This window comes from Schistocerca gregaria, chromosome 3 (genome assembly GCF_023897955.1).
Source record: "Schistocerca gregaria isolate iqSchGreg1 chromosome 3, iqSchGreg1.2, whole genome shotgun sequence".
NCBI classification, from domain to species: domain Eukaryota; kingdom Metazoa; phylum Arthropoda; class Insecta; order Orthoptera; family Acrididae; genus Schistocerca; species Schistocerca gregaria.
The window spans coordinates 508,312,068-508,332,683 of NC_064922.1; the positions used below are offsets into that span (position 1 = coordinate 508,312,068).

Below are 20,616 nucleotides of genomic sequence, written 5' to 3' on the forward strand. Positions count from 1 at the left end.
ACCTGAAGGTGTACTGGACTGCGAAAAATAAAATAAAACAAAACAGAAACAATGAACAGTCCATGAACGTAAGTGCAATATAGAGCAGCAGCGGTGGAAAACGGCGTCGTGGTTAAGTGGCTACGGCGATGGAGTGACAAGCGGGCGAGCCGTGTACTTCCCTCGTGCCATTTTTTTCCCCCGCTGTTCGCTTTATTCAAATTTCTGTCTGTGTCGTGATGTAACATACGTTTGCAACAGCGGGGTGTAGGGTAGGGACCTATAATGACAGCTGTTTCTGCGCAACTATTCTATTAGCAGCCGAAAGGAAGTGACCTTCGAACGGAAACAGCAAAAGTTTGATGACAAGGCGACAAGACAACCGAATCCTCCACAGAAAAACACGTCTGGTGCGTCATACGCGGCATTGGTGACAGTACGTGTGTCATATGATAGTAATCTCTTACCGACGGACCTAATTTGTACGCGTGGTGACTCAGTGAGATACGCCTCCTTGCCTGATTTAGGTATGCGTATGAATTTTAATGTGTTCACTCGCAAGGATAGGATAAAACAAAATAGTTCGTCGCATAAGCTGCAACAAATGAACGCAACATTTGCACAATCACATAGTTTCTCTGTGCTCTGTCAAAACATACGTTTTTAACGTTTTTGAAGTTGCGTTCCGTTTTGGAAATTCTGACTCTTGAATTTCTTTGTTGTAACATAGTTCACAACCGTTTATTTGTTGTTTTCATTTCTATGGGACATTTATATGGTTGCTCGCCTACACTATTCATCACTTTCACACGCGACGATAACGTATTCTTAGCACATGACTCATAATCTGTAAACAGTGTGTAGTGTGTCAAGTGCCAAGACTACAGAAATGGAACAAATATTTCAATGACGGGACGGACATTTCACAATATTGTGGACTGAAGAAAGAAAAAAAAAAATAGATAAAGGCACGAGGAAGCTTTGAACACAACTTGTCCACTTGGCAGTCCAACACCATGGCCGCTTAACCACGACGCCGATGCTCTCTCAGGATGCTGTATGTTGCACTTCCTGTTGTTGGACCGTTCACTTTATCTATTTTGCTGTTTTTTTTCACAGTTCAGTACACCTTTTTCCTGTTTTCCTGGTTGATCTGTGTTCAGTTTTTGACGGGCTATCCGCTGGGCCATCTTACCTTTAAATCTGAGGGGTTGTGATGGAGTGTTTCCCTTGTGAGTGATGGGAGGAGAGCGGAAGATGGGAAAAGTTCAGTTTATTAAAAGTTTTGTAAAAATATGTTGCATGTCTACTGCAAAAATTTACGAGCCGTCACGTAGCATCGCGTTCGGGGGAATGAAATTGACGTAGATGCTGTGGAGATGTAGAATGGCTTCCAGGCCACAAAAAGCAACGCAAAACATGCCAGCATGTATTTTCCTTTTTTTAAAAAAGGAACAACCGAGATTATATTGTGAAAGCCAGTACTTCTTTTGTGTTCATGTTAGGCTAAATTCCTGGAATTTGTTCGAGGCTAGAGCTTTTGCAGTTATTCCTCAATCTGCCAGATAGTAATATTTGTTCTACGAGGCGCAGTTCCGGTAATGTTACTGGAAAGAATACTGTGGTGGTTCTCAGTAGGCTGTTGTAGTTCTTAACGCGTGCACTGCTCTACAAATCATATCTTCCGTAGATTAACGTTTCTTATTTAGTTGTTCTGCTAGCAGCGTCTGAGCGTCAGAACATTTTACTGCAGTCAGGATACTAAATCTAGGGTCCCTGTTTTGACTTTCCGGGAGCTTTTTAATGAGGTTTCTTAATGCGGTTATGGTGCGCGTCAGATTATAAGAACAAACTTACATTTTTGCTGAACAGTAACTCTCGCGATTGGAAGTCATCAAATACCTATTAAATCAAACGCTCCTCCTTTTAGGAAAGGGAATATCAGCGTAGGAGGTACATACAACTGCAGTTAAGCAATAACAGTTTCGATTGTAGACTTTATCTGAAAAAGGGAAAGGAAGGATAGATCTCAGGAAAAAAATCGTTGCCTTATGGGGGAACCCAGATGAAATTACCCTGGTTGTGGAAGTATAGTGTATGGAGATGTGAGGACGGTGGGGCATGGTGATGGAGATGCGGTACTTGGGCAATTTTTATATGGTAATGATGGGGTGTACATCAGGTAGTTAAGATTCGAATTTGTGGGAGACGTGCGACTGACACTGACGATGTGATCTCTAGCAGAACATACCGTGCGCAGGTCGTTGTCACATTCACGAGCGATGTTGTCTTGTAGGAGAGAAACAAGATGATACAGAGTATCACACTGTCTATCCCACTGAGGCCCAGCTCTTATTATCCCGGTATTACAGGGGCCATATGGATTCCTCGAGGCGTGTTATACCCCATATAACGCTTCTCCTCTTACTGCGGGCGCAGTCTCGATTGAAATATGTTGTACTGGCATCAATGCGAGTTCACAATTTGAGTACGGTGCGTAAACCATATTAAAGTTTTGTATATTTCCTGCTCTCCAACGTGAACTTTTCGGTTGGAAATTTCAGTGTGTTAGGAATTTACTCCTACTTTCATTTTAAGTTGATCAATCAGCTGTCCACATTTCTGTTCTAATATTTAGTTCCTCTTTATCTTACTTTATCATCATTTGTAAAGGTAATTTAATATACTTTTTATTGTACGCGTTTTATATTTAATTTAGTGGAACTTACCGTTTGTAGCTACACTTTCCTCCAAGTATTCATTCGTGAGCTGTCCCCAATGAGGAGTAGTATTTTTGGACAGAGCGAGGCGGCTCATTCTGTAACGAGTGTGTGGAGAGAACACAAGACAGTGACAGTTTATGTGAAACCTTTACGGGACAAAGGGAAGGAGTGTGATGCAAGATATACGACGACACACAAATACGTGGAAGTATCGTGTAATTTCAGTGTATCGAAGAATTTAACTTAAAAGTTGCAATCATCGACAAATTTGTTAGTTGTAATTTTCTACGACCTTTTTCCAGACGCGTTAAAACCTGGATTTGTTGCCTGTTAGTGGTGTCACGCTGTAAGATGGACATAAAATACATTGTAAAAGCCTAATGAAATTATTTACTCGCTTATTAAGAGCTCTAATTTTTATTTTTTATGTCGTTTTAGACAGGAACAAAAAATGTGTGTGCAATGATTATTGGCTAGCATTCCGTTACAATTCAAAAAGAAAAAAAAAGACAATCGTTCTGACGGACAAGCAGGAAAAGATAACCTTTTTGCCTGGAAGGGCATTCGTTACATGATCACAGCTTTTCCTTTCCTGAAATCGCGTTGACGTTTGTATAAAACAAGAAGGTAGGTAGATGCTCACGATCTCAACTGCACAAGAGACTTGTATCATAACTTTGTGAGATATTTGTCGAAGATAGGTGTAATAAGTGCGGCAGTTGTAATATACAATCTCTTGTGGGCTACTGCGATTTGTTTTTCCCCCAAAGTCAATCACGAAAGTAATTGGGTCAAAAGCAGTACGCAGTAATCCGTTTTCCTCTGTGGAATTTATCGATTTGGCACTAACCCAGTGAACGTCTCCTACCGACCGCAGAGGAAAAATTAATAAAAGTTAATAACATCCTGTTGAAAGATTACTGCGCGTCGCGCAGCCATGACAAACCGTCTGATTGGCAACTTACCCATATACATCGTGCAAATCGTAGCAAAAGTTAGAGAGAGGTTTCAGATGTCACTGTTAGCTGTGCCTCGATGTTATTGATTCGAAGATTCGATGGAACGGCACAACTGACTATCCAATCAGGAGGTGGCATGGGATAGGAATTATGGATTGACGTAGAACATAACTATTGAGTGACTTGGCTTTTTTTCATTCACGGAACCTTTCGAAGAGATTAGTCACTTTAATTATTGAAATAAAAAATGTGTTTTTTTTCTTTATTGGGATACTGCTGACCAGTTCAGCGTCAGTGTGTCTGAGAAGTAAATTCTTCACTCACATATGTGTATAAACATATAGAGAGCCCCAGCAAATCGACAACTGGCAATCATAGTTTCCTCTGTTGACACGTTTTAAAAACAGGCAAAGATAAAGCTACATATTCCTGTATTCACAGAATGGACAAAGAGAATAGCTGTGTGTATTTTTTGGCTTAGGGTCAAAGAATCGCAGCCGACTTATACTGTTATTTCGTCACGTTTCAGACGTCTGTGCAAACGCTCTAACCTTTATCTCTTTAGACAAGGGAATAGCATTATTGGGAATTTCCAAAACTGTCACATACTTTTGGAAATATAGGCTGTACTGCATCATCGAGATGTGGTATAAATATCATAGCCATATGTACGTAATGAGATGTCGGATCCAATAGTTCACGACATCATATCGTTTTCAGTGATAGTGGTTCTGAGATACTTTCTCAAAACATGACCTGCTTTGAAACTATGACACTATGTTGTGTCTCTAAAATGTCATTGCAATTGAAATTAAGCGTTTTAACACTTAATTTATACAAGGAAGAAAAAAAAATACATCGGAGAAAATGACACTGTTACAGCATTGTGAAATGCTCAATGACATGACGGACTGGCCTATCTAATAACAACGCCTGTGATGCAGGCAACTACGCACTGCTTGCCGTAAGGACGGGTTGTCTAAAGATCAGGACTAGAAACGATCGCCGTCGTAGATGGTACATGACAAATGAGTTTTCTTCTCACTTCTCAATATGTTACGCTTTACATATTACACGACGACGCACGTAACTCAGCAAGTTAAAATGAGTGTTGAATATTTAGCATTTTGCAGGAATTCTGTAGAACTGACCGCAGCATCTGTAGCGGAAACAGTGCTCCAATTTCGTTGATGTTGGTAGGACCCCTGAGGAGAAGCAAATGGCCAAGCTACTAGCTGTGTGAAGCACAGTTGGAACGACGGAGACGCAATCTAATTAAAAGTTTCCGGGGCCCCTGAGCGCGCGCGACTGGTCTCAGCCCCCGTGTTTTGATACAGTGCCAATTGTTGGAGCGGCGGGCATTGTGCTCTGCGCCCGGACGCACAATGGCAGCTGTTAAAGCCGACAGGCGGACCCAGTCCGCTGTCAAGTGGCTGGACCGCGGAACAGGGCTGCCTTTGTCCGAGGAGCTGCCTGCGTCCACAACGGAAATGCCTCCTTGGTTTATTTTACACCTCGGATTTGTTTTCCTCAGCAAATGCAATACCAACTAGCAGTCCGAAGCAACCATAAGAATAACTTCTTAATATGGTATAGGACCATTTCACTGATTTCTTTAGGAGATTAGTGCATATACAAAGTAAAAAGTGACCAGTGAGACTTTACATCACCCATTTGAAATAAACTGTTCCAGTTGCTGGGCAAGGAAACGGGCACTTCATTCTTTTTACACAGCTGCCCAATACCACAAGACATCAAGCCGAAAACTTCAGATTGACGTGAATGTCCTATGAGGGCGTGCTGAAAAGAAATACCTCCAGTTTTTTATGTGGAAAAAAGCTTTTAAATAAAACAAACTTTATTAACATTCTGCATCTTTATTCTTCTTGTCTATTTATTCATGTGTCATCATAATCATCCTGGCGATTTCTCCAGCGAGAAACCAGTTTTTGATGTCGTCACTGTAGAATGTTTTACTTTGTTGACGGAGCCTCATCTTCACCTCTGCTTGCAAAGCTTCATCCTTATCGAAGTGAAGTCCTCGAAGGTTTCTTTAAGTTTTTGTTGTTGTTGTTGTGGTCTTCAGTCCTGAGACTGGCTTGATGCAGCTCTCCATGCTACTCTATCCTGTGCATTGTCATGCTTTGCGTAAGGAGAAACGCAGCTCGTGTAGGATCGTTGCCTCATTAGATGGATATTTATTGATTTTTTTTTTTGCTCGCGTTGGTTGGGTTCGTACGTCTGTTAAGTTTTGGTAACAGATGAAAATAGGTTGGGGTCTACTGGGAACCATAAGGAAGTTGATGGACTACAGTGAACGGAAGGCGTCTGATTGTTGGAAATGTCGCAGCGTTTGTGTGTCTGACATTTTCGTATTGGAGGAGAGGGTGCTCCATGTGTGGACGAACTCTTTTGAACTCTAAACTCGATTATAGCCGCCTGTTTCTCACATACTGACATAGTTACTTTACACAACACCGTGTTAGACACTACAGTTCGGAAGCCTTCTAGTAGCAGAAGCAGCAGATATGTAGACAACAATAGAGATGTTGAATGTTAATACCGTTTGTTTTATTTAAAAAGCTTTTCGAGTTTTCACATAATGAAATCAGAGGCATCACTCTTCAGCACGCCCTCGTACATACTTGGACATGCAAATAATTAGCTTTTCAGCACAACCGCACACAGTAGGCATGAGTACGCCATGTATATTCCGCATGTACAGGAAGATTACACAAACAATTTCTAATTCAGAAAACGCTGTTGAATGTTGATGGTTGCTGAGAAATTGTCATGCTTTGTGTAAGGAGAAACGCAGCTCGTGTAGGAAATTAACTTCGGGAGGATCGTTGCCTCATTAGATGGATATTTATCGATTTTTTTTTTTTGCTCGCGTTGGTTGGTTTCGTACGTCTGTCATACCTCGAATATGGAATCGAGGGAAGGACATGTACACTCTCAACGCCCCCCCCCCCCCCCCCTCCCCGCAACTACGGCCCTAAAATAGAGACATGTTGTTCGCTCAACCGTTAGGATCGTACAGCCACGCCAGATACCATGAGTCGGGGAATGGGCTTAATTGCAATGAAAGAAGTATTCACACGCAAAGTGTGACGACGTCTGCAGCACTGCCGACAGCATGGTGATAATTGTTGCGGTTCCCCTTGATGAAGCAACAGAGAGAAGCGTACTGATAGTTGTGCGACCAACGATAACACGGGACACGAGAGTGGTGCCACGACGTGTTTTGAGAGGAATCCCGGTTCTGCGTACAGCATCGCGGTGGACGTGGCGTATTCGTGTACGGGAGCTCGAAGGAGAACGAACGTTGCCATATTGCATGCATCATCGTCTCACGGGTCCGTTTCATGGACGATGTTTCAACCAGAAAACGCATGTTGCCTGCGCTGTCCTGACCTACTTCGATACGAAGCGTACTCGTCTGTTGCTCTGGCCAGCTCGTTCTCCAGTTCTCCTACTCATTGGAAAGATCTGGTTATAGGGTGGCGATGGACTGGCACGCCACCGCTCGCCAGCCACAACGATTGCCGCGCAGAGTAGCCGTGCCGTCTTTGGCGTCTTGTCACGTTTCGCGCGGCTGCCCCCGTCGGAGGTTCGAGACCTCCCTCGGGCATGGGCATGTGTGTTGTCCTTAGCGTAAGTTAGTTTTTGTTAGGTTAAGTAGTGCGAAGGCCTAGGGATCGATGTCCTCTTCAGCTTGGTCCCGTAGTCATTACCAAAAATTTTGCCTCAACAATTAATGAACTCGACAATATATTTGGAGCAGCATTGAATGACGTACCGGTGCCTGTCGTTGAAGCTCAGCTGACTAGATGCACAGGCGGATTAGAGACATTGTTGCTGCCAAAGATTACAGGTCTGCGTACTAAATTTCTAAATTTCGCACTATGTATACCCCAACTTCTCATACAAATTTAATCGCGTGTGCTTCATATATACTGTACACGCACAATAAACAAAATTTCGTTATTTTCTATCGTTAGAGGTGCTGAAATTTTAATGGTGAACGGAGTGCAACATGGTCCATAGCTGCTAAATAATATTCGACTCTGTGGAGTGTGGAGGCCACTGAAGTGGTACCAATTCCCATAAGTAGACTGATACGTGGGAGGACTTTGTTGTCTGGTGCTCCGTGGAAGTTAATTTAGAAATGTCTGGACAGGGGGAGTTCGAAACTGCGGACAGGTTTTCATCCTGAGCGTCCGCTCCATACACCTTACAGAAATGGTGACAGCACGTCTGACTGCTATGCGGAGGACCCGGGCTCAATTCCCGGTAATTTCAGGGATTTTTCCTTGATGAAAGCTGGAACGTGGTGAACTCAGCTTCGTGATGCCAATTCAGACCGTTCGATCTTACCCCCGTCCGGCCATCCTGTTTTAAATTTTCCGTGATTTCCCTACATCGCTTCAAGCAGATGCTTGGATAGTTTATTTCAAAGGGCACGGGCTAATTCCTTCCCCATCCTTCCCTTATGCGATGAGACCGATGACCTCGCTGTTTGGTCCTCTCCCCCAAATCAACCAACAAACCGATCTTACAGAATTCTCCCTGTGTCTCACAAGTGGAAGAACACAGTCTGCACTGTTGGCTTTCCTTGGTGTCAGTGTAAAACTAGATTCTTCAGTCAACATAACATGGGTCTGTTGGTCGGTGATAACGCTATTATGTTGCTTGTACCATTGACATCTCCATTGTGCCTTCACCTGGATTACAACGGCTTTAGTAACAGAAACTCTGCCATTAGTCGTATGCAATGCAGTTGTAGTCGCACTGTTATCATTGGTATCGCCTTATCTGTACTTACCTTAGCTCAGAAATTACTGTCCTGATAGCGGTCTTAATATTAGGCTTAACGATGAGTGCCCTCGGGCATCTGCGAGTAAATTTGTATTGCGAGTAAATTTGTTATTCTTTCTTTATAATGTTTATCAAAAATGGCTCTGAGCACTATGGGACTAAACATTTGTGGTCATCAGTCCCCTATAACCTTGAACTACTTAAACCTAACAAACCTAAGTACATCACACAACACCCAGTCATCACGAGGCAGAGAAAATCCCTGACCCCGCCGGGAATCGAACCCTGGAAGCGAGAACGCTACCGCACGACCACGAGCTGCGGACTAATGTTTATCAACCATAGTTTTTCCACATACTGTACCCTCTCAAGACACTTCAAAGGCAGATCAAGTATAATTTCTATTATTATCGAAGCGGATATCGGCATTTTACCCTAGTCGGTGTTCGACGTGATGGTAACTCAGCCGTTAAGCCACAACGATCACAGACTTATGGCGTCCCGGAATAATGCCGGGAATTTTACTGTACGAGATAAAACAAAAGGCAGCTTGACAACTCTCTAAATACCGTATATCACATTTAAAAAAATAATTTTCTTAATTACTGTAGTTTATTTTTCAGGCACAGACATCGACCGAAGTTAACAGTTAAATCACATTTTATTCAGGCGCTAATCGTCTACACAAACCCGATGAAGACTATTAAAGTTATATGTGCACTTCGTTGCAGTAAACACTAGTTTCGCCTCCTGTTGAAGATCTGTGGGGGACAAAAACGTGACAGTGCGTACAGAAAGTTTTATTCTGCTGATGTATGTTCTGAAATCATAGCATGTAATGGAATACCTCGCATTTACGTTTATCAGATTTATTTCTGCCACACTGGTTTTACTTTAATGCGACGAGCGTGGATACATAAAATACAAAATAGTTGTACAGAACTACTAAATTACTATACTGCTGGGAAATGTTATTGTAATTCAGTGTAGTTGCTCTGACACGCTATAATATTCTGGTGATCCATTTTTATCATCAGCTTACAGGTCGCACTTTGTACTCTGTCTGAAAAGAATTTAAACGTTAATAAGCATAGTTGTTTACCTTCCCTTTTATTTTTATTTATTTTTTACTCGTTGACAAGTTTGAGCTTTGGAAACATAAACGTTATTTCACTCCACTGTCTGGAACTCTGAAGGCGCAATTCGACTGTAGATTCGCATTGTCGACACTCGCATTGTGTTCACGGTCTCCTGCATCGACCGTTTTCACTCATAAATTGTGTCTACTCGTACTGTTTTCCAAGTTATATCGTGTTACAGTTAAGAAAGGCAGAAGGTGTAATGTACTTAAGCTGCTTAGTACTTTTAAACATGCTTACCCTGCTTTACTCTTTGTTTCCACTATTTACTACTTTTCTTCTGTTGCAGGTGAGTACCATGACCGTATTGAGCCATTAATCCCGTCTGAGTGAGTATCTTACGTTCTTCTTTCTCGTCAGCGTGGAAATGGTGTTCTTTTTGTGATGCAGTGTCTACACAGAATTTATTGATAACACCTTAAGATACTGGTACCGAAAAGTTCATCTACATCTTTGTCATGTGACCAAGGCAAAAGTCATGTGAAACGAAACACGTGATTGTACTTCACTACGTAAGATATGAAATAGCTTAATGTCTTTCAAAACGATCTGTGGACACACAGCGGTCAAGGTGAAATCTATCTCTTATTTGGCATTCACATGGACCTAAAACGACTTGCGGAAACGTATACTTCCCTGACGGTATGTATGTTCATAATCTGTCGTTGATATTCAGATATAAATATGAACTGATAAGCCTTGAGGAAGGTACATATCCGAAAGAGCTCTGCAGATTTTAGAAAGATTTTGATCCTGTTGATTCCATAGAAAAAAGCATGGTGATTTCTGTTGTCCATATAAATCACAGCCAGAAAGAACGCAACGTAAATGTACACAAACACTCTCACACGGTTACGTTCTAAACTGGGTTGGAAATGTTTCTGCTTGCTGGTGATATGTCAACAAGCCGCAGTGCACACATCATTGTCTCAAAATTTGTACTAGATTAGCTTATAATCACGCAAAAATACTTCCATACGCCGATGGATAAATTACAGAGTCGCACACTTACCTCTCTCGAATAATGTCAATGCGTGTCCGCAGTGTTTTGCTCCTTTGATCTCTGGAGGGCAGTGACAGGTTGTTTCCTGATTGGGTCTACAGCATTCCTATTCGGTTCACGATACATCTGGGTATGCCTACTGCCGTGGTGTGAGTGAAGACTTTGTATCATGTCACGTTTTGGTGTTATATTGTTAGAATAGTCACTGGTGTAGTACACTATTCTACTGCTAAGGGAATCCGTAATTCGTGACAGTTGTCATCATCGGTGACACATGTGGACGACGCAAAAAACCGCATCCGCTGTTTCTCCAGTATACCGCTTAAAAACGTGTTAGGTGTGAACTTTAGTAATCCACATTTTTATTGCTATGTTAAGGATTTCACGTTGTTAATTCAACATTTTAAATTTCTGCAATGTAAATGGTTTGTTGCAGTGTCGGCATAAAAAGAATAATTACAGGGATAACAAAAATAAACTTAAAATTAGTAATTCATAAAAAACAGATATTTTGATGGCATTCGCAGCTGGAGGTACATTGTGGTTGGCTGTTCCTGGAAAGCTTGACTACTTGTAGAGGGATGCCTGGTCCCTCCGGCTGGTGCAGTCCATCGATTAGGTGTTACTGTGGAACAGTTTGTTGGCCAGTGTTTGCTGGCAGATGTCACAATTTTTAAAGACTTTGTCTAACTCTGTTATTAGGAATTCGTGATGATTTCTTTATATTTTGATGTTTGTCCCTCAGATGATTAGGATATGTAGTTTCTTGATGTGTCAAAAGTGAAATTTGACGTATGAGCGACTATCCATATAGTGGCCGATCTCTTGCGTGCAGAGAATTGCTTAAAGTCTGGTGCTGTGGTTCTTGCGTCAGAATGGTCCGATGCAGTTCTGTTGGTCAGGCTGAGATTTGTTTACTAGTTTGCCAAACGGCAGCGACCGCTCGACACAAAATATTACGAAAATTTCGATTATGTGGTACTGTCCGATGGGGTCCCTCCGACTGCTTCTGTGACAGGAATCCAGAACTAACAGAAAAAGGAACGATCAACCACCGAGCAATAAGACAAATGTCTCTACGGCCACGCTACCATGATCCATTGTGAGTCCAGGTTTCCCATTTTTTTTTTTTTTTTTTTTGTTTAGCTCTGGAGAAGCCAATTGAAGGTAACAGCACACTGAAGATTTATCATAATTTTTTTTACGATTTATAATCATTGTCAATGAAAGATCGTTGTTAAAATGCTTTCAGATTATTGTTAAAAGCTGAAGTCTAGTTTCGTATAACTACAGCATAGTGCAATCGAAGAATTGGGCACCATGTTCGAACTTTTTTGCGCTTTTGCGTTTGTAAAAGATTCTCGGACTTAGTATTCATTTAATTTATGTATAAGAACGCTCTCTCTCAGCAACTACTTTGTTGGGTTTTATGGCATCAGTCTGATTAAAAAACGAAAGATTACATTGTTGCGAGACTAGCAGCAGTGACATTTCTATTCTACTTTGTCACAAATATTGGCTGTTCATTTCCGAATATGTCTCGATTGCCAAGTGTGTATAAGTAAATCAAATGCATCAAAGCACTCGCTTTAGACTTGTCCATTATCTACTATAGATTCTCTGAATTTGCCTTACAATTTTAGTTAATAATGTGAGTGTGCTCTGCAAATCTCGATTACATATAATATCACCTTCCAACAAAACCTAGAACTCGTTATGCTACAGTTATGGGTCAGCGCATCCTAGATTCCAGGGAAAAGGGGGGGGGGGGGGGAGAGGAGGAATCAAATACCACGTGCTAGCCCCTTGTCGTTCAGCACAGTTTCGCTTAAACTGAGACGTTCGATTTTGTACTCACCACATTCATTTTTAACACATTCTTTTCATCAGTGGAGTTAATTTGGAGTTGTGAGATTCCCGAGACAATTTTCAAACCATATATATACATATTCTACAGAAAAGACAGATTTCGAAAATCTGATCGGCTTATTCTGTTTTCATGATCTGATGTTTTAATTAATTTGCAAATATTGTTGTGTCCATACTGGAATGAAAATAGGTTAGTATGTTGCATTTGACTCCTCTCCCTCAAATCTTGGTTGTTGTGAGAATTATCTACAGCATAGCCCGTGTTGTAGGTTATCTTGGAAGGTCACACTCTGGTTGAGAGCTGATGAAGACAACGACTGTGATAAGACTCGTATGTAGCGTAACCTAATGTCCACGTTCGCTCTATATTCACATTTTACTATAGTTGAAGAACCTATGGCTATAAAAACTAGAACTGCAACGTAAAATTGGAGAATCTATGCGAGATAATGGACAATTGCGAAGCGAGTGTTTTGATGCGTGTGTTTCATATACGTACACACACTCTGAAGTAAAAAGCCAATATTTGTGAGATGGTAACGTCCTCGGAAATAAAAAGGCAATATTTGTGTAGAGGATGAATATGAATGTCATTACTGCTTGCCTCACTCGCAACAATGTAATCTTTCGTTTTTTAATAAGACTAATGCCACAAAACCCAACAAAGTCACTCCGGAGAGAGAGCTCTCTTACATGTAAATAACATCGAATATTGCAGATCGCACTTTCATTAAATTAATATGAAAGCCTGGGAATCTCTTTCAAAAGCAAAGGTGAAAAAAATTTGGAATGTGTTTCAAAACTGCGAGACACTTAGAACACTACAATATGACATGGTTTTAAACATGGCTGAAACAGCAACTGTTGAAATTCTTCACGGTAAATGATGACAGCGAAAACAGTTGCAGGATAAAGACTTATGGATAGGATCGATTTTTAACTACTGACGACGCCTTTGGCACGATTGTTTTATTAATCTCCATTGCAGGATGTAATTTTAGTGTATTTAACTAATGATGAAGGTATATTTAGATGTACCGAAACCGTGGTCAAGAATTTCAATAAATCTTTATTCTGCAACTGTTTTGGCTGTCATCACTTACCGTGACTACAATATGACCTAGTTACTCGAAATTAGGCTTCAGCTATTCTTTTAACAATTGTCTGAAGGCTTTTTAAATCCGATATGTCCTTGATTTGTATTTAATTATAACTTCGGAAAAAAGAGTGACTCGTTGTGATAAATCTTCAGCGCCGTTGGCTCGAATCAGCACCCCGAAGTGGCAAAGTTTCGCGGGAGCGCGACCGTAGAGACGTCTATCGAATTGTTAGGTAGTTGAGAGTTCCCATTTGGGCCGCCTGTGTGTGTGTGTGTAGCGGGCAGCGGCAGAAACGGACTGGGACGCGTTGGCCTCGGCTTTGTGCTGGCAGCGGTCGTTTCGGCTAAGGAGGCGGTCGAGCGCAGGACGCGTACGCGCGCTATGCGGACCGCGAGAGTGCGTGCCGGCCAGCTATGCAATTACCGAGCCGGCGGCACGTTCCTGGTGGCCGCCGCGTGCCAGCCGCCACCTGCACGCGCCGCCGCGGCTCTGGTGTCTTCCCTCACGTCACTGCTCACCCGTAGTACTTCATAAGCCGTTCCAGGGGCAGGGACAGAGAGCACACTGGGAAAGCAAGCTACATCCCCCCTCTGCGCAGAGCTCAACACACAGCCGTCTCGGTGTGCATCACTACCCTGTCTAACACCACGGTGTAATGAGAAATTGGCCCTTAGATGTCGCGAGAGGCAGATACGCCAGTATGAAAGGAGGCGGGGAGAACTGTATTGTCAGTAAAGCAATGCGAGATGCCTTTTATAGGTTCCACAACGAAATTTGGTAGAAACTCCGAAGAAATTCTGGTCGTATGTAAAGTACACAAGCGGCAAGACGCAGTCAATACCTTCGCTGCGCAGTGCCGATGGTACTGTTACCGACGACTGTGCCGCTAAAGCGGAGTTATTGAACGCAGTTTTCCGAAATTCCTTCACCAGGGAACACGAGTGGAATATTCTAGAATTTGAAACACGAACAGCTGCTAGCATGAGTTTCTTAGAAGTAGATACCTTAGGGCAGGCTCATCCAAGAATTGCACCCGGCGGGCGCAACGCAGTGTACTTCAGCGCCCCGTCCGCGACCGTGTGCCGCTAGTGTCGACAACTTCGTGCTACAATTTTTTGTATCGCTTTTCAGAGTTTTTTACGTTGTATTTTTAACTGACCAAGTTTGAAAACGTATTAAAATGGAATTAAGGTTATAAAGCTCTTTAATTCTTACAGTCAACATTGTTAAAGAAGACAATTAACATTTTACACGTTTTTCTTCTTCTTCTTCTTCTTCTTCTTCTTCTTCGAGGAAACGATTTTGTCTAGGCTACGTACAATATTCCGTGAGACTGCTAACCTCAAAGAATTGGCCAAATTTTTATAGCCAAGGAATGAAGGATTCTTAGTTTTAGCAAGCTTCAAAAGACAGAAAAAGCGCTCACAAATATACGCGGAACCAAACATTGAGATAACTTTGGCCGCGTGCTTGTGCAAAAGAGGATATTTCTCTCGTGGAAGACAGCTGTAAAAGACATGCAAAGTTTTACACACAAGAAAGCGGTCCTTCAGGTGGATATGGCACTGTAGGGCAATCGAAGCACTTGTGAGACGTCCTCTGCCCGAAGGGAAAATTTGCGAACAAATGTATCCATCGGCTGGCGTTCGGGCGGTCCGCACGGCCAGCTAAGCGGCACGGCTCGGCCACTGCAGCAACATACGAATTCGCCCGGGGCGCTGGCCGCGGGCGATCGCGGTCGCTAGCGCCCCAGGGGCACAGTTTGGACGAGCCTGCCTTAGGGGTTGCGAAGCAACTCAAATCACTAGATACGGGCAAGTCTTCAGGTCCAGATTGTATACCGATTAGGTTCCTTTCAGATTACGCTGGTACAATAGCTCCCTACTTACCGATCATATACAACCGCTCGCTCACCGGTAGATCAGTATCTATAGATTGGAAAATTGCGCAGGTCGCACCACTGTTTAAGAAGGGTAGTAGGAGTAATCCATCGAACTACAGACCTATATCATTGATGTCGGTTTGCAGTAGGGTTTTGGAGCATGTACTGTATTCAAACATTATGAATCACCTCGAAGGGAACGATCTATTGATACGTAATCAGCATGGTTTCAGAGAACATCGTTCTTGTGCAACGCAGCTAGCTCTTTATTCGCACGAAGTAATGGCCGCTATCAACAGGTTATCTCAAGTTGATTCCGCATTTCTAGATTTCCGGAAAGTTTTTGACACCGTCCCTCACAAGCGAGCCGGCCGAAGTGGCCGTGCGGTTCTAGACTCTGCAGTCTGTGTGTGATATCCTTAGGTTAGTTAGGTTTAACTAGTTCTAAGTTCTAGGGGACTAATGACCTCAAGTTGAGTCCCATAGTGCTCAGAGCCATTTGAACCTGTCATCATGTGAAGTGCCATCAATGAAGTGAAGTACAGAGGAGGTAGCTTCACGGTACGGCGTTGCTTTTTGTAATCAAGTTGTGGTTCACTTATACTGCTTAAGAAAACGCTAACTGCAGAAGGATATTAACACATTTTGCAGCGCTGCGTTTTGTGTACAGTAGAGGAACAGATCTGAGATGATGACTGTTTTCATCAGCATCGCGAAGCAGCCCGTCTGAAACCAACATCAGTGCGGTGATGGATGGTGGACAATAACGGTTCTCAAATCGGCTTGTCTGCCCAGAGTCATTTTTCGGATGAATCAGGACGTCGACTTCGCCCCAGATTCCAGCATCCAACATCAGTACCTTCTTTGGCTTCTGTTCGTGAGTAAGAATGGGGTGCTAAAATGCCCGTAGCAGGGTTCATAAAGACGAAGGGTGCGCACCCTCCTATTCACGTCCACTAATAGGTGGCTGGAGACTTTAGTTCAGTGAGTGTATTTCAAGAGGTAGGATGTTGTGGAAGGTGGTATTTACCAAAAAATCCAACATATGACTGGTCTATGGAGAATGTAAGAAGCATATTTTTCTATCTCTTGCCCTGTACACGAAACGGTCCGACGTTTTACGTTGTTCACGCTGCCAGCGATACTCTGGTTGATGATCATTTCATAACTTCTCATCAGGGCACTTGTGTTCAGCTGTGAACTTTCAAGTTCTTTACGTCACCTACAGATTTAGTGTGTCCACTGGAAAACTTAAAAAAATTGTTTCTTTTAAGTGAAATCATTGACGCGCAAAAATAGCTTAAAATACTCCAATTGTTAAAGAAAGTCAGCAGACACAGCGCTGCTGTAGCCCTGTCCTGAAATGAAATGTTTATGCGACAGTAGAGATTAACTACAAGCGGCAGTAAAATGAAAGCGTGACAGATGGAAATAAAATAAGTAAACTGTTCATTATTTCAAGTGTAATGGCCGTAATTGTTAATACATTTATCTCACTGTGAGACAAGAAGGTCAGTGCCTTCATGGAAAAATGTTTGCGGTTGCCTACGGTACTATGATTGTACACAGGAGTGCACTTCTTCGTCCGAAGCAAATCGACGGACATAAATACGTTTCTCCAAGGTCCAGAAAAATGTAAGTACCATGGGCAGGTATCGGTACTGTATAGAGGATGTCTAAGAGCTTCCCAGACAAACTTCAACACCGTAGTTGAAACAACTTGGCAACGTGTGAACGCTGAAGAAAGACATTCGTGGCCTTCGATTAGCTTCGGAGGGAGAGGTGCACGCCTTGGCTCAGTGATGGTTTCGTAGGCAACCGCAAACAATTTTCCATTAAGGTATTGATCGTGTTGACTCACAATGGGATAAATGTATTAACAGTTATGGCGCTAACTTTAGAAATAATAAACCGTTTACATTTCTTTTTCATCTGTCTCATTTTCTTTGACTACGCCTTATACGCTATCGCGGAATAGTTTGACCTTCTGTTAGCACATCAACAGTCGTTTGTGTGAAAAACTTTGCTGCTAAGGCTGCTACTGTACTATTTTCTTTTTTCAAGTGATATCGAAAGGCGTTAGAATATTTGATTTACTATATGATTAATATGAGTCTCATAAATAATGGCACTGATGTAGCCTCGGTAAATCTCGTATCTTGAGCCTGTTTGGAGACACTTGGCTCGAGGAAATTTTGGCATTAAATGGAAAATGGTGAGTGATTTGGGTTCTCTTCAGTAGTCCAAAAGGGGTATTTATTTGGATCCCAGTACCCTGATACTCGTTGCGTGTAATTTGAGCGAAGTGTTACCTTGATGTGGGGAATAATTCCGTTCATAGGGCTTATCAGAGCACACAGCCGTAAAGCCTGGAGCCTTATAAGGAAACTTAGTACTGATTCACATATGTTAAGGAGAAACCCAAACGTAACTTCTAATGCAGTTTCTGCCCGACTAATAAGTCATGAGAGCTAAACTGGATAAGGCACATAAAAAGTAAAAAAAGAGTTATACGCGAAGAGATCTTGCTTGGAACATGCCTCTCAGTATTCACATGACTTTGACATACATAAAACACTCCGTAGCCCTAGGCTCTCTGAAGATAAATAAAGCTGCTGGAGTTGATGGAGTTTCACAAAGGTATAGGTCCCCAAACGAGACAGTGGCTCAGTGAAATATTACGAAATGGAAAGCAACAAATAATATTAAAGAAATTTGAAAACCAGGCCAAGAAGATACTGATTTGCCTAATTATAGACGTACTTACCTACCTACCGACCTACCTCCTCAACATGACGTATAAATTGCTGGGGAGGCTGCTCTTATCAGCATCCAGGGGATCCTTGATGAAATAATATCAGTCGAGCAGGTGGCTTTAGAAAACATCGAAGCTACTGCTATCAAGTGCTAACGCCCACAACATTGGTTGAATCCGGATTTCATGAAGGCCTCAGATACGTTGCAACTTTCGTCAATCTGACGGCAGCTTAAAATACGACATGGAGAGAAAGATTAATTTAAGTAATTCCGTATGAGAAGTTAGCAAGCTTACTCAACAACATACTCTTTTTTCTGAACAGAAAAGGTATTTGGTGGAGAATACTGAACATTGGCCTGTCCCCAAGGATTCTGTTTAATTTGTACTTCCACGACGTTCCGGTTACTGGCTCCAACACAATCCAGCTTGCAGACATCTGGGATTAATGTGTCAAGACAAAGATACAAAACAGTGTAAAAGAACACGCTCAACTGAGCTCACCGTACAGAACGACTTTGTTTTCAAGTGGAGACTCCACCCGAACCCAAGTAAAATAGAGATAACAGGATGTATACAGGGAGTTTTATTTGACGCGGTCGAAGTTTCCCATAATTACATCCCAAAATATCTAGGGCATCGTAGATCAGACTCTGGAGTTTAAGCAGTACTGCTGCTGAATCTGCAAAGAAACTTGGCTCAAGAGCAAATCTGTACGTCACACATTCCTCGAGCTAATCACATATTCGCGAAGAAACCCCGTATGGTAGTATCTTGGTTGGTACTTGAGGATATGTACAGTGTCGAACGGGTTACGGAAATCTATAGTTGGAGTCACGAACGATGGCTATCGAGTTGAGGCTTGTACGCGCTTACTTCACCTCGTTCTCCTACAGCCAGTGAGTGTTTCCACTACCAATTACACCACCAGCAATTGACTTGCGGACTGAGCGCTCTTGACCGACCGTCAGGTGGGACTATTGCTTTACTGAAATACAATTCTCTCCGCCTCCCTTCATACTGGCCTATCTGCCTCTGGCGACATCTAATGGTCAATTTCAGATTGCACCGTGGTGTCCAGATACTCTGTTGTCGACGTCGTTGACAATGCGAGTATTAAATGTGATGGTGGCGAGGTATTTGTGCTTTTTTTATTCGTTTGTTGCGAATTGCCATCGCTGGTGGTTGTGGTAAGCGACAAGTTCTACATAAGGTAATGAGATATATAATTTGCAGGATACACGCACTCTTCAGCGTCAAAGCACATGTATGCGCGCACATTAACAGTAATTTGGAACAGCAACACTGCGATCCCCGTTCGTGCCTCGACCTGTGTGAACTGCCATGGTTGGTGAATCGGACTGTAAGAAACCGGAATCTACTATTGTGGTGCCCTGATGTGTCCGCTATGTGAGGGATGCGGAACACGAGTGGCGAAGTGGTAGCGCCGTTGTCTCATTGCTAAGTTCAGTCTGTAGCACAGGAGCCAGCTCGCTTGCTTACAAGTTGCTGCGACTTCTCCTGGCGCGGGGTTGAAACTCTCTCACCCGCATCTGTTGTTTGTAATATGTCGTGCATGGATACTGTGGAGTGACAATTCTTCCTAATACTAACAACAGGATATGCCAGTCAGAGAGCGTATTCTGCCCCAGAGCTATGAAGTTATAAGGGACTGAGAAGAATGATATGCAGTTTCCATTGATAGGTCAGTTAGAGCTCTATTACAGAGTATTACGATTCATTTATTTCACATGCAGTTCTCTTTAGTAGTACCCTGTGAATTCAAGTAGGGAACCCCAGTTTATTCAAGTCGGGGACCCCAGCTTGGCTTTGCGACCGTGGACGCTCACATTCTCTGGGTGATCAGAAACGTGAGGCTGCCGGGCCATTCCAGTGCTTTGGTTCACAACGCGCGCCCGGCAAGATTAGGGGAACCACTCTGGTCTGAAGTAAAGCTCGCCTCCCCAGTTTACTGTAAGGAAATTCGCAACCAGGAATACTGACAGACGTATACACCAAGCGCATCTTGAGAGACATGTTGCGCCCCCCCCCCCAAACAAAAAGGAGATTTTTCCACTTCCAGCCACATGAACAGGAAACGAGAATCTGTGGATGTTTTACACCACTTAAATGCAAGCTTCCCATTCGTTCACGGCAACAGACTATCGAAGAGGGCGATGTAGACAGTGTGTGTGTGTGTGTGTGTGTGTGTGTGTGTGTGTGTGTGTGTGTGTCAGCCGCATAGTCCATGACTGCAGCACCTTAGACCGCTCGGCTAGTCCCGCGCGGCGATGTAGACTGTCAGAGGGAGATGGGAAATAGTTGTAACCGAGAGGACTGGTGTAGGAAGGAAAGTAAATGTTGAAGGTGACGCGAAAACCAACAC

General features: G+C 42.8%; 1 protein-coding gene across 4 annotated transcripts in view; it reads left to right on the plus strand.

Moving 5' to 3' along the window:
* LOC126356311 (cyclin-dependent kinase 14) overlaps window positions 1-20,616 on the plus strand; it is a 1,047,636-nt gene that overhangs the window by 753,514 nt on the left and 273,506 nt on the right. The gene's annotated exons all lie outside the window — the stretch shown is intronic.